The sequence below is a fragment of the Pseudorca crassidens genome, chromosome 8, assembly GCF_039906515.1.
Source record: "Pseudorca crassidens isolate mPseCra1 chromosome 8, mPseCra1.hap1, whole genome shotgun sequence".
In the NCBI taxonomy this organism is placed as follows: domain Eukaryota; kingdom Metazoa; phylum Chordata; class Mammalia; order Artiodactyla; family Delphinidae; genus Pseudorca; species Pseudorca crassidens.
The window spans coordinates 21,385,327-21,404,154 of record NC_090303.1 but is presented as its reverse complement, the minus strand read 5'-3'; positions in this window follow the sequence as shown (position 1 = coordinate 21,404,154).

The window sequence follows — 18,828 nt, the reverse complement described above, 5'->3', positions numbered from 1 at the left end:
ATCACTGGTTATGCAGAAAACAACGGAAGGTTTGGAAGGGCCTGGAGCCCCACGGAGCAATGGGCACCCCCGTACTCTCTCTGTCCCTCAGAAGTGGGGGTAGGCTTAGTCATGTCACTTCCTGCTCCTTCCAGGCCCTCTTCCCATTACTAACCCATCCCGCTTCAAGCTAGTCTTGCTTTTGGAATCTCTAAAGTATCCAACTGAAGCTAGCTAGTTCCTATTCAGTATCAATTTAAGTAAGGCATGCAGTGGGACCAGCGTTCCTGAGCTATAAACCCTGAGCTCTGGAGTTTTGCTGGCTGACCCTATCCACCATGTAGACCAGCCAAATGTGCTCAACAGATATTTATTAAATGAGCAAATGAGAGCCCATTTCCACATCTGTGAGTCTTACCTGAATGATTCCTGTAAGTAAGGTCACAGACATGGCGACTTTCACTCTCAAAGCATCTCTTGCCTCCGTACTGTTGGTTGCGTTTACTCCTCCTGGAATGACTATATCATCTGGTACTAATCGAACAGCCACGCCGCCTATCATCAGGCTAATAACTGCAAATGGACCTGAAATAAGGAAGCATTAATCAGGGAAATTATGTTCAGTATGTCTGATGTGGTTGTTTCCAGTACCCCAGGAGACACAGGTAAGGTCAATAAATCCTCCTTGAAATAACACTGCACTGTGACAAAATCTTCCATCCCACACACTCTTCTAGAACCCTGACATTTCCCCATGAAGAGGTGGTCTAATTCCTCTCTCCTTGAATCTGGGTGGACTTGTGACATGCTAGTAATCAAAAGAATGCAGCAGAAGCGATACTGCGTGACTGCTGAGGCCAGGTAACAACAGGTGATGCGGCTTCCACCTGAGAGCTGTACTGCTCGCTTGTGCTGCAGCCCCACAGGCAAGAAAGCCCCAGTCAGGACCACGTGGAGAGAGGGTGAGGGCGGGTGGTAAGAAGAGAGGGAGGGGGAGTCCAGCCTTCCTGTAGCTGCTCTGGCTCTAGCTCCCACCTGACTCTTAACTGCTTGAGAGACTCCGAGCCTAAACTGCCCAGATGAGCCCTTCCCAAATCCTGACCCACAGGAACTGTGAGAGATAATCAAATGGTGGTTGTTTTTAGCTGCTAAACTTGGGGGGGGGGTGTTACCCAGCAAGGGACAGCTGAGACCTTGTGTGTGTTGGCTGGTGGCAGCCTCAGGCAGCATCAACACTATTATGAAATCCATATAAATCTGATCCTAAATACACTAAAGAGAAACCAAGTACAATTCAGTGCCTAAAATAAGATGAAAATGCATTATATGCATGGTAATTGGGAACTTGCAGCATCACTAATAAAACAGAGGAAAAAAAAGAGATGCAGGCAAATTGTATTATGCACTCAAGCACTTATTTCACAGATTTCAACAATTGCTCTTTTTACACAAGAAAACTGTCTTTTTCTACTATGCCCAGATTATGAGAAAGCTGTTAGCTCTAGAAATCTTGAGGGGGAGTGTATTCTTTAAAAGCACCTACTGGGTATACAGTAACAAACGTTGTTGCTAAGCAGATGTCCTAATAACAAACATGCTGTTTCTCTGGCACACTGCAAAGCTTGGAAATCCAAAAGGAAAGGTACTAAAATATCAACTGTAAGGTTTACCTATGGATATGTGTCTGGAGGTTCCAAAAAAACAATACATGATAACGGGGTAAAATGAAGAGTACAGGCCAAACACCGGAGGCACAGCTGCCAGCATTGCAAAGGCTAAACCTGTGGGATAAAAAACCAAACAGAAACGGGGAGCTCATTAGAAAACAGAGAGCTATGTGTGTTTTTCTCTTGGTTCTTTCTCTATGATGAACAAGTGAAAATCATGTTAATTTAAGCAGATGTGTTTTAACATGCCCACCCTTCCATCCCACTCTTACATGGAATCCTATATTTGTGTTCAGAGAGCCCAGGCTGAGACAGTTTTCCTTGTCGTCTCCTCTTTGCCAGGGGTGGGTTTTTTTCTGCTTTATTCTTTCCCAAATTACATAACGGCAGGAAGTCTTACTTGACTGGTGCAGTTGTAATCTGGTGTTGATGCCCAAATGCCAGCTGTTTCTCCAATGGGGTGTTTTCAGGGTTCTCTGGAGACCCGTTTTCAGTGAGGAGCTCCCACTGTACTATTCCCTGGCTGATGTAATGCCGCCCCCACCGACCTAGGCCCCTTACAGGTTCCAGTTCTTACACCTCCTCCAGGTTCTTTCTGCTGGCAGCTGCTCATCCTGTAGGCAGACTTCTTGGGCAGGTACCTTTCAAATGAGCCAAGCCAGGTTACCTCCCAGGGTGCCCAGTTATCTGATGCTTTACCCCAGTAAACTGTGCAAGTGCAGGCCATGCCCACAGGAGGGGTCCTCTTCATTTTGCTGTCATAGGCAGTTCACACCCTTTCACCTGTAGATTTATTTTTTTTGCAAGAATTAGGCAATAGTGCCCACAAACTCCAGGGGACACACGTCCAGTGCTCCAAGTGATTCTCTTGCAGTCCTTCCGTCCTTCCTTAACTTTAGGTGGAGGGGAAATGCATAGGGCTTTTTTCACCTTTCTCTCGAAAATTCTCATTCCAAATCTAGTATCAGTCTTCTTGTCCCCTTACATCCTGTTGGAGTGATGCACCGAGGAGAGAGCCTGTGTGTCATTCACTCATCGTTTTGTATGGATGGCCTGGAATCCCTCTTTAGAGCGTGTAAGCAATACACACCCTTTGTTCTCAGCTTTGGGGCCTCACCAAGTGTCTGGAATAACTAGAAAGTTCATGTAATGCATTGTCATATTGTGGATAAGAACATTTTAGCAAAAGAAGAGTTGGGAAAGCATCCCTATTTCATATGTAACAATATGGTAAGTTTAATGTTGCATTTAAAAATATTTTTTATTTCTAGCAAAGAAACACATGTCCATAGTATAAAAAGCCGAGCAGTACTAGGGAGGCTGGGAGGAAAAGCCAGCACTCTTCTGCCTTACTCTAGGTTCCACTCCCCAGAAGCACTCACTTCTAACTCTTTCAGCTGTTTTTCTACCATTTATCTCCATTTTTCTAAATCAGCAGTTCCTACATGAGAGGATTCTGCCCACCTCCAGGGGACATCTGGCAATGTCTGAAGACATTTTTTATTACCAAGCCTGGGAGTGGGGCTGCTGCTGCATCTAGTGGGTAGAAGCCAGGGATGCTGCTACCCACCCTGCAATGCACAGGATGGCCCCCCCACCACCAGTGTACATGGTACAGGCTGAGAAACCCGTTCTACATAACCTGTTCACATTGTTACTTCTTGGTTTATCGTTGTAGATATAAACTGTTGACCTTCTGTAATGCCTATTTTTTTCAGATTCCTCTAGGTTATGATTTCAGGGTTATGTGACTTTTTTTTTCCTTTCTAGAAAGTTTTGGGATCTTCTATTTATTCCTGGTATTCTGATATTTTACAATGGTGTGTCTTGTTTTAAGTTAATTTTTCATGAATTCTGATGGGTACCTGATGGTTGCTCTCAGTCTGAAAACTCACGTATTTCAATTCTGAGAATATTCTTTGTCACTATAGCTCTTTTCTCTGGGTACAGCTGACCATCTACCTTGTGCTGTAAGTTCTTGCAGGCTCTTTGGAGCTGAACAGGGCAAGGAAGAGCCTTTGTGAGCTCACAGTTCAATGGGTAGATGTTTACGTAATGTCTACAGGTCCAAAAAAAGTTGTGGAATGGCACTTCAGTGAAAACCCAACTAGGCTAAATTCTGAGGATTTCTTTGACGTATTCATTTACGTGCGTTCACTACAGCCATTTCCTGTGGCGCTGTCAGTCCAACTTGACTGAATGTCGGTCTAGCTCCTATTTCCCACTCCGGATGCCGAGCCTCTGTCTGCTCCTCCCCCTCCCTCACCTCTGCCTTTAAATACATCCCTTTCTCTATCCTTGGGGTGTTGGTGCCAAAACTGTTGTGGAGAATGGTCCTAAACTTGATTTAAGGCTTTCGTTTAACAGATTTAATAGATTCGATAACTCAGTCACTTAGAAAATTAAAAACTCAGCTAACTGATCACTGGGAAAATTTTTTTTTTTTTTTTTTTTTTTACAAATCGATTGTTAAGTAATTAGTTTTTGGGCAACTGGAGAAGGGAATAGATTTTCTGCCAGCTTACCTAGAGGCTGTTCAAGCCATTATCACCTTTTGACCACACTGAGTCACTGTCACCTCTAATTGGTCTCCCTACATTCATCCTGGTGACCTCTCGCCAGCCAAGTCCACTCCCCACACGACAGTCTCAGTGATCTCTTACCAGAAATACCCAACTGAAAAAAGCACGCTGACAGCTTTCACTGCGCTCAGAACGAAATCCAAAGGGTCCCGTCAAGGCTGTGCACACCTGCCACTGCTCGCCTTGCCAGGCTCCAGCCCCTCACTCCCCACACTCCTAGCACCCTGCCTCTCTCATAATTCTTCAAACACCCAATTCTCTTCCTGCTAAATGCCTTCACACATGCTATCACTTCTTCCTGAAGTGCACTTCTTCTCATTCTTTACCTCCCTGCTACTCGTCCTTCAGGTCTCACTTCAATCTCACCTTCTTAAAGGGGTTTTTGTGACTCACCTACTTAAATTAGGTCCCCCTAGTATCACCATGTCAGAGTGCCCTGTATCTTCCTTCACAGTGTTTACCATCATTTGCAATTAAAAACTGATGTGTGCTGTTATGTGCTTCATGTTTCTTTCCCTGATTGGATAGTTAGTTCCATGAAGATGGGGACGGCCAGGCAGATACTTGATAAATGTGTGTGAATAGATGAATAATCAATGAGTGTTTTCTTAAATTCTTATATCACATATAAAATCACACAAAGGCACAAGAATTCAGTATATCATGGTCCCTTGTAGTAAGAATATGGACTTACAAGTCAAGAACCTGAACAAGGACAACCCCTGAAAGAAACACAACATTGTAAATCAACTATACTTCAATAAAATTTAAAAAACAACAAAAAAACAACAACAAAAAAGGACAATCTCAACAACATGCTCATGGAGTGACTGATTAACCTGGCGAGAGAAAGGCAATGCCCAGCCAGCTCCTACATGTACTGGTCTGTAAAACAGTATTACCACATTCTACAACTAATATCTCCGGGGCTTTTAAAAGGTTATTTAAAAGGGTTATTTCTGGGGAATTCCTTTAAACAGGTGAAGGTTACTAGAACTATAATGATAAAAACTATGAATTTCCAATCACGATGAAATTAAACAGAAAAATGGTCAAGCAACTGTTTGAGGAGACGGTAGCGAAGGACAGAAAGAAAGAAATATATTCTACTGACCTTGAGGAAGCTGCAGCACACCTGTGCTTATGCCTGAGACTATGTCACCCAACACATACTCCTTGAATCTGTATGCAGGCAACCACTTGGTTATGGGGAGGAACATGTAAATGATATTTCGTATTTTCTTAGGGGTACATCTGGAGGACAAAGAAATAGGTAAAATGAGGACCATTTCTGTAGAGTTCACACCAAGGCATTTTCCCTTCCTCATATCCTGGAGCAGTAAGGAAGAATTCAAAACTGGTGCCGAGGATGACTCTTCTACTCTGCAGAGGTCAGAGACAAGAAGACCTGCTTATTATTATTTTTAAAAAATAGGAACATCTGGGCTTCCCTGGTGGCGCAGTGGTTGTGAGTCTGCCTGCCGATCCAGGGGATGCGGGTTCGTGCCCCGGTCCGGGAAGATCCCACATGCTGCGGAGCGGCTGGGCCCGTGAGCCATGGCCGCTAAGCCTGTGCGTCCGGAGCCTGTGCTCCACAACGGGAGAGGCCACAACAGTGAGAGGCCCGCGTACCGCAAAAAAAAAAAAAAAAAAAAAAAAGGAACATCTGAATTGTCTCCACTCTAATGCTCTACAACTGACCATGAAAAAAAAAATTAGCTTCAAAATAGTTGAGATATCCCAGAAGCTATTATTTCAACAGGTGAAACCCTTAATGTGCTTCCTGTGTTGGTGTAAAGTGAAGTAGGGGAATTATTTACTGATTGAGTTAACTCTTGGATGTGGAACCAATGACCAGCATCTACCCACTTAGTTTTCTCTTTCCTTATAAAATGAAGGAAATTTTCACAGGTATTATGAGCTTTATGAATATGTCTCTGATTAGGTAAACTCAAAGCACCATTTGTCACGGGAGCACTGTAGCTAAGTCTATGTCTGGTTATCTTGGCTAGGTGAACACCATGCTGAAAAAACCAAGGCTTTGCATTTAATCCCCGGATGGTTTAATTAACTTTGATACACAGACTATATTCTGGACCTCAGCCAGTCCTTTTGCCAGTCTATGCCTATAATCAAAGACATCAGTGAGTAAGAGTATGGACAGATGAGTTCCATCACCACTATGACAGCCTCAAGTCCTCCTGGTGATGAGGAAGCAACTTATTCCATTTAAAAGGATAATGCATTACTGCAGCATGCATGGTATTTTATACAGTGCCTTTAGTGGTTAAGAGTATCTGGTAATTAGATGCAGGAAGATACGGGAAGCAAAATGTCAGGCAACTATGGCAAGAGCAATGAATTTGAGTGAAACAAACCAGATTTCATAGCAGTCTCCTGGTTTAGAAAATTGAGATATTAATAACAGCTGCATTTATATAGTGCTTGCCATGTGCCTTGCGCTTTGCATATATTAATAGGTTTTAACCCCAGGAACTCGATGATGTAAGCCCTAATTACTATTCCCATTTTACAAAGCAGGAAACTCAAGTGCACAGCTGGTGGGCGGCTGGGACTGGGATCAAAACTCAGACAGTCTGACTCCAGTGCACATACCTTCAACCTCTCGTGATGTCACACCTAGAGCACAGGGTCACTGTGAAGCTTATATGAAGCTGTGGTCTCAAGGGTTCAGGAGGCAGCAATCAGATGGTTTGCAAAATCAGGTGTGCAATCAGGTACACATGTCAGGCATACATGTATTACACAGCCATGTTGCTGGCCTGGGAATGGTAAGTGTCCTAAGACACTGAGTGTCCTTGATAGCTTAGGTTGGGGACTTAAATGCATAGATTCAGGGTGTTGCCACATGGAGTAGAAGTCAAGTGGGAAAAAGAGGGGTTGGAACATTCCTGAGAGACAAATGGAAGAGGTGGATATTACGTAGGTGCGTGGAGAATTGGAAAGTGGGTTGTTTATATAAACCTTTATACAGACATAAAGCATAGAAGGAATTTAATAAATATGGTGAAATATGTAATGAAGCTTGTGTTCCATCAAATATCTACCACTGAATGAACTGTGTGGACAGCTCTGCAAATCACGAGTGCTCACCATTTGTTTTCTCCTCCACATTGCCAGATTCTCTTTATACATCTGACCTTGCTTCTCTCATAAGTGAATGACAGATTAAAGGAAATAAGTGGAAACAACATACGTGAATGCCTGTTTCAGCTTATCCCCAATGGATTCCGAAATCTTGTCCTTCTTGTGCAGTCTTTCCTGGAGGACCGGGTGACTAAAGATAGGTCTTTCCACATAGTACCGCTGGGTTGCTGCAAGGATTTCAGTTTCTTCAACATGATCCATAGTACTCTGAAATTATTCATCAATAGCAGGAGACGAGCATTTCCTGAATTTCACTAAGGGAGAAAATAAAAACTCTGTCAGATGCCAAAATCCTACTGATGACCGTTCCGATGCATCTCTTCTTGGCGGTATTATTGCAAGTTATTCTGAGGACCTCTTCATCTTTGGACACCCAGAGCATCTAACCTAGTGATCTGGACAGAGTAGGCACTAATAAATGAAAGGAAAGCAAAGTCAGTAAAAAACATGTTGTCTCTCCCAGGGCAACGAGGGGGTAGTGTGCATACTTTAAACAAAGGATCGTGTTAACTTCAGTGGCTAAATGCTGCAGCAAGTTGACTCCAAGTCAATATTAAGGGAACAGGGAATCAGGCTGACTCTAACCATTTACACATCAAAGAAAAAGAAAAAGGAGCAAGATCAGTGCTTAAATTGACCCTAAGTTTCTTGAAGGTACATTAGCCTCCTTTCCAATTCTGTATTCACATTTGGTTACTCCTTAAATTATTCTATGGTTCAGAGCTGAGGCTTATGTCTCCACAAGAGCTACAAGTTGAAAACAGCAGTGCAATGTTATAATCATTTTAAAGTTTATTGTGTTGTCATGTGTAAGACTATTAGGATGACTGATATATCTATATTTATATCTATCTATCTACCTACCTACCTATCTACATAATGAATACTACTCATATGAGTAAAAGAAATGATTAAGGAATAAAAACCCAGTGTGTTTCTGCACATGGGAATGTGTACAAGGATGTTAATTGCAGCTTTATGACAGTGAAAAGTTGGAAAAAACCCAAATGTCTACCTATATGCAATAAAACGTAAATTTTTGTATAGTCATAAATTGAACGCTATGCAGTAATTTTAAAAAAATGAACTAAATCTGTATGTCATCATCAATAAATCTCAAAAACTTAATTTTCAATAAAAATGCAAGGCACAGGTGGGTACTTCAAGATTGCAATTATTTAAACAAAGTTTAAAAACCTTACCAAGCAATAATGTAGGTTGTTTGTGTACACACATATATGTAGTAAATGTATAAAAGCATGCATGTCAATGACAAACACTAAGATCAGGATGTTGTTACCTCTGGAGAGAAGGGGAACGAGACTCGGAAGAGATAGGGAGCTTCAACTAACCAAATCTGCAATGTTCACTTTGTAAAAAAAGAACTGGCACAAAAAGAGCAAAATGTTAAGATTTGACTAAGTCATGTGGTAAGTACACTGGTGTTTAATACACGACTCTGTCTGTAAATTTGAACGATATATTTTATTTTATTATTATTATTATTAATTTATTTATTTTTGCGGTACGCGGGCCTCACTGTTGTGGCCTCTCCCATTGCGGAGCACAGGCTCCGGACACGCAGGCCCAGTGGCCATGGCTCACGGGCCTAGCCGCTCCGCGGCATGTGGGATCTTCCCGGACCGGGGCACGAACCCATGTCCCCTGCATCGGCAGGCAGACTCTCAACCAGTGCGCCACCAGGGAAGCCCTGAATGATATATTTTATAATAAAAATTAAGTGCACAACAACAACTAAAGCCATCAGTCCTAACTGAAGGAAGTTAAGGGCAGAGGAGTTGGGGGTTAGCGTGGGTTAATGGTTAGGTGCCTGTGTGGTGACTGAGTGAAGGCGGGGGATTATTGATGCTGGTCAATCCAATTCCCTTATGGTGAAATCTTAACATTCAAATTGAAATTACGTTCATGTTTTCAACCAGGAAACATCACGCAAAATAAATGCCTAAGTCTAAGGAGGCTGAAAATTTAAAAGTCTAGAATAAAAGGGAATTCTAGCAGCAAATGCAACTAAGTATCAGGACAGATGAGATGAAAAGATAAGCCTGGAGAAAGAGGATTCTGCAGTAGAATCTGACAAAGTAAGATTGTACATCTTTTGTTTTACAGTTAGCAAGGCTGGTTGGCTTTTCATCTAACTTTTTATTTATTATTCCAGGAACTCATCATAATATCCAAAAATGACTGGGCTGAGGTATGCAGGTGGGGTCTGAAACACAGCAACACCACCACTCTGCCTTCCCCCTGCCCCCAACTCCTCCAGAACATCACGCAACAGCATCATAGAACCATATGCAATTCAGGCAACCTCCCATGCTGCTTTAAGCCTCTGTACCCATGCCCAGAGTTCCATTCACTCTGACAAGAAATTGTTTCTTTCCCCTCACTCTCCTTCCACTTTCTCCACACCCTAATCACTGTATCTTTCAAAAGCCAGGTTTTGTCCTTTGCTTTCCTGAGTCCCCTCTCACCTGTAATCCCCCGTGATGTCGGTCTATACTCGCTGCTTCATATAATTTTCTGTTTCTTCCCACTGTATAATTATTGGTCTCCTCTTCTAGATTGCAAATTCCTTGAGGCAATACCATACCCTGAATTCCCAGGACCCAGTACAGTCCTTGTCTTACTGATGAACGTACACAGTCTTTGGACTGGTGCATCATGTTGTCGATAGTGTATGCCACGCCTCCTCTCTGTTACTTCATATTACAGAGGATTAAGTCTGCTCTGACATTTTAATTTAATTATTTATGCTTCTGGACACCTCCTCCTTGGTTGTCTTCTGTCCTACTTTAGAAAGATAACTTCCTTCTTGATATAGCCACTCAAAGAGAGAAAGACCAGGTAGATCTGAGGGAGGTTTAGTAAGAATCCCTGTTGCAAAAACCTACTTTTACCACTGATTTTACTGTTACTCCACATGAATTTGCCCAGTTGTCGATGGGATGAATTGTGATGACCACGTCTAGGGATGTGTTATCGTAGAAGGCAGCAGTGACCAAAACTGCCCTCTCACCACCTGGGGAAGGTTTTAAAGGACTGGTGTCTGGCCCCACTCTGAACCTCCTGAATTAGGATCCCATAGGTGGGGCCTGGACAGTGAGCACTTACTCTGAGTAGGTGTGAGCACACATCCCTGTACCTGAGTGGCAACCTTCTTTGAAGTTTTCAGAGTAACATAATAGGTTAGGCTGAAATGTAGCAGAAGAAATAAAATATTTCTAAAATATTAGAGACCCTTCTCTTTATTCTCAAAAGTCCTCTGGCCACCCCCAACAGGAATTCCTCATTTACACCTATTACTCGGAAGGCCATGTATCATCTCCTCATTTCTCCCCCTCACAGAACCTGGAAATAATTTCCACCTCATTAAGCAGGGCAATTATATGTAAGTTTTAAATTTCTCCAGCAAGATTCAGATGATCAGCTAGGTAGGAATTTAACATATTTAGAAATACTGGCTTTCAACTCTGCCTAAACACGGAATCTCCTCAGGTGCTTTTGAGAAACAGCAATGCCTGGGCTCTACACCAGACCAATTAGCACAGAGCCTCTGAGCAGGGCCTCTGGGAGGTGTGGCCCAGGCATCGTTTTTTAGAGCATCCTAAGATGATTCTAATGAGCAGATAAAGTGAAAAAATCACTGTTTTATAACCTAAGAGAGAGAAATACATATGAAAAAGACATAGGAAAATCACAAAGAAATATCTGAAAACAAAAACCAATTATAGGCTTTTCCAAAATTAATAATGAATCAGTGACATGATTAAAGCCAGATGAGTTTTTCTAAAGTAAACTTTATAAAATAACATAGGCTATGCTATAATACAATACATATAATATGCTATAATGTAATATGCTTACTGAAAAATCCATGAAATAAGTTTTGAAGAGGAATATGAAATATAAGGACATGATTTACCAGTAAAAAATGTTTCTTTGCATTTGCCATTTTCGTTCAGGGCACTGGTTCTCAGCCCTGGCTGCACACTGGAAGCACCTGACTCTACTGCCAGGGATTCTGATTTAATTGGTCTGGGAGGCAGGCAGGGATTGAGAGTTTAAAAGCTCTCCAAGTGATTCAAATGCACAGCCAAGGTTCAAAACCACTGACTTAGAGGCTGGCAGTATACACACTCACATTTACCTACCCAACCAACCAACCCAAAAGAAGAAAACTGAATAGGGTGTAAATAAATTGTGTGCAACGCATTATATTACTGTCTTTGCTTATGTGTATCTTTGAAATATTTAATAAAAACTTACAAAAGAGAGAATTATCTAGCTTAGGTTTCTCCAGCAAAGTCTTATTTCTATTTGTATATTCTCATAACAAAAGGGAGTTGTGCGTAGGTGGGCAGTGCAACATCCACTACACTTCATGCAAATGCTGAATAAAACTGCAGTCTTAGTTGTTACAAACATTCCATTCAAGGTTTAAATTAGGATCAAATAGTAAAGGAATTTAGACCCCAAAACATTAGATGGACTTAGGAAAGCCTTAGGGTATGCACTCTCTGCAGTGTTGCCAAATAAAATATAGGATGTCCAATTAAATTTGAATGTCAGATAAGCAACAAATAGTTGGTTAGTATAAGTATGTTCCAAATTTTGCATGGGGCATACTTATATTAAAAACTTATTGTTTATCCCAACTTTAACTATTATATTTTTCTTTGCTAAACCTTGCAACAATAACTCTCTGTAGGTCAGGAAGAGACAGAGAAAAGACGGGATTCTCAAATTTTTGAGGTTTTAGGACCCTGGCTACAATCTATGTCCTCCTTGAGATATCTGGCAGTTCAAAGATGTCTCAACTGGGAAAGAAAAGGACTGCTGAGAACAGTAAAGGAGAAGAGGATGTTATAATGAAAGGCTGTCCTATTGGGGAACTTTTTATGTTCACCACAATGATTAAATAATTAAAGCCTTGAAGGCTATCAATAACCACCTCATCAGAAGAAGAGAGGCAAAGTAACCAAGGGACCAATGCAGGAGATCAAATGACCAGACGCTTATCTGACAGATAATGAGCTTCAAGTGTGCTGATTGCAACTATAAATCACCAAGTTGTAAGACTAAGTACATAAACCCTCACATGAGAAAAGTCACCTCTCAGATGGCCCAAAGGGACAAGTCTTCTGGCAGGCCCTCCAACGAAAATACTAATAACAGAAAAGCAAATTGATCTAGACATTCAAGCCCTGCTTTCCACAGCTATGAAAGAAGGGATTTAAAAACAGTTTAGAACACCTTTCAACATAGATTTCTAGATCTGAAAGTAATCTTGGAAATCATACAATTTAACTCCCTCACTTTGTGAGAAAAGGAGCTCATCTTCACTCACCTGACTTATCCAAAAATATTCTCAGAATGCAAACTTGTTTCCTATTCAAAGTAGTCATCAAATATAAAAGGCTCAGATATTTATAAATAAAAATGTAAAACTACATTTTTATTTAGAACAGCAGCAACATTTTAAACTTCAGACTAAAGGCAAGAATTAATTGCTTGACAATTATGAAGATTCACTATGCTTTTGTGGAAGATGCTCCAAACTGGAGGTTGGGGGCAGGGTCTGGCGCTAGTTCTGCCTCTCAATCATCTGAGCTATTCTATACTGTTATGACAGGATCAACTAGACCAGGAGTCCCCATACTTGGAAGCACATTGGAATCACATGGAGAGCGTCAAAAACCACAGATTTCCAGGCCCTCTAGAAATTCTGATTTAGTAATTCTGGAGTCTCTATTTTTCAAAGCTCACAGAGTAAGACTATAGTCCAGAAAAGAATTACAGTCCAGAAATAATTTTTCTTTCACCTATGACATTACCAGCCTTTCCCTGAAAGCAATTTGAAAAAGCTGCTTCCTCTTTTCTACACTTCTGGGACTTTTAGCATAACCAAGATAAATTCCCTGCTTTTCCTTATTAACAACCACTGATTAATTAAAGAGGCCCAATATGTAGAAAGGCCATGCAAAATCCATGCAAACTGGTCCTGAATGTAGACTGTAAGCTCCATGAGGGGAGGGCCACTGTCTGAACACCTAGCACATAGTGGCATGCAGCTTGCTGACTGAATGCTCCGGGAGTGTTTTTGAGTGTTGGGGGCCAAGGTTGCTGGAGGATGTAGCCTGGGGCTCTTCCCATCCTTTCCCTCTTCTTTTATAATTATCTACCTCCCCTGAGGAGGAGGCCACCTACCTCCTCAGCCAAAGGATTCTTAGATTAGTATCCAGAGAGGCAACACCGTATGGTAGGCTTTGGGTTCGGAGAGACTGTGTTTGTAGACTGGAACTGGCACTCGATATGTGTTTTTTGCAAGCCTTCATTTGTTTATCTATAAGTGGAAGTTCGGAGCATAGGCTGTGAAATCACACAGATCTAAGTTTCGGTACTGGTACTGGCCTCTTGCTAGGACATCTAGCAAGTTACCTAACCTCTCTAAATAGGGTGACCATAAGTCCTGGGATATGCTTGCTGTCCCAGAGTAATTCTTACTTCCAGAATGTCCTGGATTGGAAAATAAATTATATGTTTCCTTCCGATTCTTCAGCTATACCACTCAGATAAAACCTCGTTATATATCTGTGAAAATAAATTAGAAAATGTTTCTAAAGTACTTACATGGGGCCTGGCACACAGTAAGTGCTCAATAAGTGTGACCGTTACTACTGTGGAGAGGGTACCTAATTTCCTTCAACCTCGGGTTGCTCATTTGTAAGTGGGGATAATGGTTTTCCTTTGTTTTCATTTATTGTCTTTTTGAATCACTGACATATTCACAAGGCTCAAAAATTCATGTGCAAAAAGAATTAAAGTGAAGTTACACTGCCATTCCGTGGCTGGGAGCAATCATGGTGTCAGTTTCCTGTGTGTCTTTCCAGAGATATTTTCTACATAAGCAGATATGGGTATATGGTCTTCTTCTTATAAACGGTAGCATGACTTAACCCCATTCTACACCTTGCTTTTTTCACTTACTATATCTTGGTGATCTTTCCATATCAGTACAAAAAAGTTTCCTCTTTCTTGTGTTTTTAAACAGCTGCATACTGTGCTGTTACGTGGATGTTCCTCGATTTGCTTGGCCAGTACTAGTAGTGCTACACTGAGGCTTAATGTAAGAATTATGAAGCGCTTAGGATAAGGCACTCAATATTTATTATTTATGATTACCATTACCTTTTAGACAAACCTCACATTTATTTCCTTTCACCTGCTCCATTTCTCGAGGCCTTGGGTCTCCCTTTATTCATTCGTTCCAATACAAACCTACTTAGTCTCTACTTATATGTTTGGTTGAAACATGCAAGTTGACTATGCTTACAGATTAATAAACTATGGTACATGCCCTCAGGGAACTTGTCATCTAATGTCTTTGCAGCAATCTATATCCTTTTAAGGATGTCTTACAGGTGGCTAGGGGCATATGAAATAATGGAACATACAGGGGAACATAGGAGGCTCTGGGGATGGGGGCAAGAGATCATTGGTGAGGAAATACAACACTTAGGAAATCAGGTCAAGGGCCTTTGATATAAAAGTCATGTTACTTTTTTCCTTCTTTTTATAAAAGTAATATATAAGCACTGTGAAAATTTGGAAATTTTCCATTTTTCTCATGCATAAATGATACATAGTAAATGTATATTGCAAATACATATGTTTGTATGTATGTGTAATGTATATTTACTTGGCTGAAATAGTCTTAATAGTTTTGTATTAAAATTTTTTTTTTACTTAACATTATATCATAAACATTTTGCCATGTCAATAAACAACTTCAGGGACTTCCCTGGTGGCGCAGTGGCTGAGAATCTGCCTGCCAATGCAGGGGACACAGGTTCGATCCCTGGTCTGGGAAGATCCCCCATGCCGTGGAGCAACTAAGCCCCTGCGCCACAACTACTGAAGCCCACGTGCCTAGACCCTGTGCTCCACAACAAGAGAAGCCACCGCAGTGAGAAACCCGTACACCACAGCAGAGTAGCTCTCACTCACCGCAACTAAAGAAAGCCCGCACACAGCAACAAGGACCCAATGCAGCAAAAAATAAAGAATAAAATTTAAAAAAATAAACAACTTCAGAAGATATTTTGTAATGATTTTATAATATTTTCTAATATATATGTACCATGATTTAGTTAACCACCTTCCTTATTATTAGACACTTAGGCTACTTCTAATTTTCTGCTATCACAAGTGAGATTTTGTTTTTCGATCTGAGTTTATGTGTGTAATGGTAATAAAATATAGTTCATATTTAAACAATGTTAATGCTCATTTTAAGTAGTGGATAACTTACAAAGTGAGTACATAAAAACTTCAAATTGACTTAAAAATATTATGAATGATTGACATTTATGTGAGCTTGTCTATACACAATAATTAGTCATTATAGTATAACATTTATTGACACTCTGCCATTGAAGAATCACAGTATCTATGGAAGGTAGGAATTACCCACATTTTTCAGGAGCAATAACAGCTGGGATTGGAATTTAGGTCTGCTCACTGCAGAAACCATGCTCTTATGCTATGCTGTCTCATTAACTGTGCATCAGATTAATCGTATCAAAATGTCTATCTACTTTTATCGAAATTATATTAATTATAGGCATATGTTGTCACTTGTGATTTGTTGCTTAGGAAGCATGGTGGTCTTAACCAAATTAGAAGCAAGATTAGAGGTCAAGCAAGGTTTCAGAGAGGATACTGCACTGGAAGTAGCTCTTGAGGCAAAAAGTGAAGGTGCGTGACTCTGCACACAGAAGTGAAAGGTAAAAATTAATAGGACCTATTCACAGAATACCAAAAGCACTGGTAACAACTTTGTTTTAGGTAGTTATAGGAAATGAAACTGGAGAGGTCGAATAGGATGAGGTCTCATAGGACCATAAAAGGCAGGCTACACATTCAAATGTGAAGCCATATGCTCTAGCTATTTGAACATATTCCCATCCTCCTTTGTCCTATACAGAACTACTGATCAAAACCACCATACCAGGGACTTCCCTGGTGGCACAGTGGTTAAGAATCCACCTGCCAATGCAGGGGACACAGGTTTGAGCCCTGGTCTGGGAAGATCCCACATGCTGCGGAGCAACTAAGCCCGTGCGCTACAACTACTGAGCCTTCCCTCTAGAGCCTGCGGGCCACAACTACTGAGCCCGCGCGCACCTAGAGCCTGTGCTCCACGACAAGAGAAGCCACCGCAATGAGAAGCCTGCACACCCCAACAAAGAGTAGCGCCCGCTCTCCACAACTAGAGAAAGCCTGTGGGCAGCAACGAAGACCCGACGCAGCCAAAAATAAATGAATAAATAAATTTATAAAAACCACCATACCATGGAAAAATTATTCAATTCCACTAAAGATACTGAATCTCTTCCAGCACTAATTTTCTGTGACTCCTTAAGTTGATAAATTGCAAGATTTATTTTCCAACTAGGAACACATGAAAGATCATTAATAGTCAGAAGATATGCCTCCAGAATCTTCTCTGGGACAAAAAGCTCAGTAAATCATATTGGTGCTTAAGTTTGAATGACAGATATTTTAATAAGAAAGAGTTCTCTAGTTTAAGTGAAAATGAAAGAACTACTGGCTTACCACTCATTTCCTTTTCTAAAATAATAACTTTAGTCAAAATAATACAGACATGATAAAAATACAAGTATTATGGAAGGGCTAATCACAAAAATAAACAGTTTTCCATCCCTCTTTTCCCCAACTCCAGCTGTATTCACTGAAGCGACCATTTTCTTAAAACCAGTTTTTGTTTTTAGTTCTTCTTGTGGGCTTATTTTTAACTCTAAATCAGCATTTTCAAAAAGACTGCTATTAGTATTTTGGGTGGGACTTGTGTGGAACTGTGCTGTGCACTTTGCATTTTCATCTCCGATACTAAATAAATGCTAGTAGTGCCCTCCAGCCACTATGATACATTTCCAAATCTCTAGAATTGAGAACTACTGCTCTAAGTAATTATATGGCTATATATGTTGTAACATCTTTTTTGGAGTATAATTGCTTTACAATGGTGTGTTAGTTTCTGCTGTATAACAAAGTGAGTCAGCTATATGTATACATATATCTCCATATCCCCTCCCTCTTGCGTCTCCCTCCCTATCCCACCCCTCTAGGTGGTCACAAAGCACCAAGCTGATCTCCCCGTGCTATGCAGCTGCTTCCCACTAGCTATCTATTTTACATTTGGTAGTGTATATACGGCCATGCCACTCTCTTACTTGGTCCCAGCTTACCCTTCCCCCTCCCCGTGTCCTCAAGTCCATTCTCTACGTCTGTGGTCTGTGTCTTTATTCCTGTCCTGCCCCTAGGTTCTTCAGAACCATTTTTTTTTTTTTTTTTTTTTTAGATTCCACATATGTATTAGCATACAGTATTTTTCTCTTTCGGACTTACTTCACTCTGTATGAGAGACTCTAGGTGTGTCCACCTCACTACAAATAATTCAATTTTGTTTCTTTTCACGGCTGAGTCTATCTTTGATTTATCGAAATTAGACATTTATGAATGCTTACCATGAAAAATGAATATTTAAGTCTCCACATTGCCTGCAATTTTTTGCTAGATTGTATTACTTAAAAAAGAAAAATTTATTCATTTTTGGCTGCATTGGGTCTTCGTGGCTGCATGCAGACTTTCTCTAGTTGTGGTGAGCGGGGGCTTCTCATTGCAGTGGCTTCTCTTGTTGCGGAGCACCAGCTCTAAGCACGTGGGCTTCAGTACTTGTGGCACGCAGGCTCTGTAGTTGTGGTACACGGGCTTAGTTGCTCCATGGCATGTGGGATCTTCCTGGACCAGGGATCAACGCCGGGTCCCCTGCATTGCCAGGGGGATTCTTAACCACTGCACCACCAGGGAAGACCCTGTATTACCATTTAATTTGTTGACCTATATAACCAATATAGGCTAAGTCATTCTCTCTATTCTTCCCTTCTGGAATTTCTATTAGACATTTGTTGGAGCTTCTCATTATACCACTGTGTCTTTTAACCTCTGACATTTTCCATCTTTTAAACTCAATGGGTTGATTCTAGGCAATTTTCTCAGATTTGGCTTCTAGTTCACTAATCTACCTTTGGCTCTAATATGTTGTTTAGTTAGTACATTAATTTTTTTAAAAAGCCTATATTTTTCGTTTATCTTCTGTTTGAAATATGCTTTTTTGTGCACTATTTTTTTCCTTTTTTCTATTCTTTTTACCCCTTTAATAATTTTTTTTTTTTTCCCCAGTACGTGGGCCTCTCACTGCTGTGGCCTCTCCCGTTGTGGAGCACAGGCTCCGGATGCGCAGGCTCAGCGGCCATGGCTCACGGGCTCAGCCGCTCCGCGGCATGTGGGGTCCTCCCGGACCGGGGCACGAACCCGTGTCCCCTGCACCG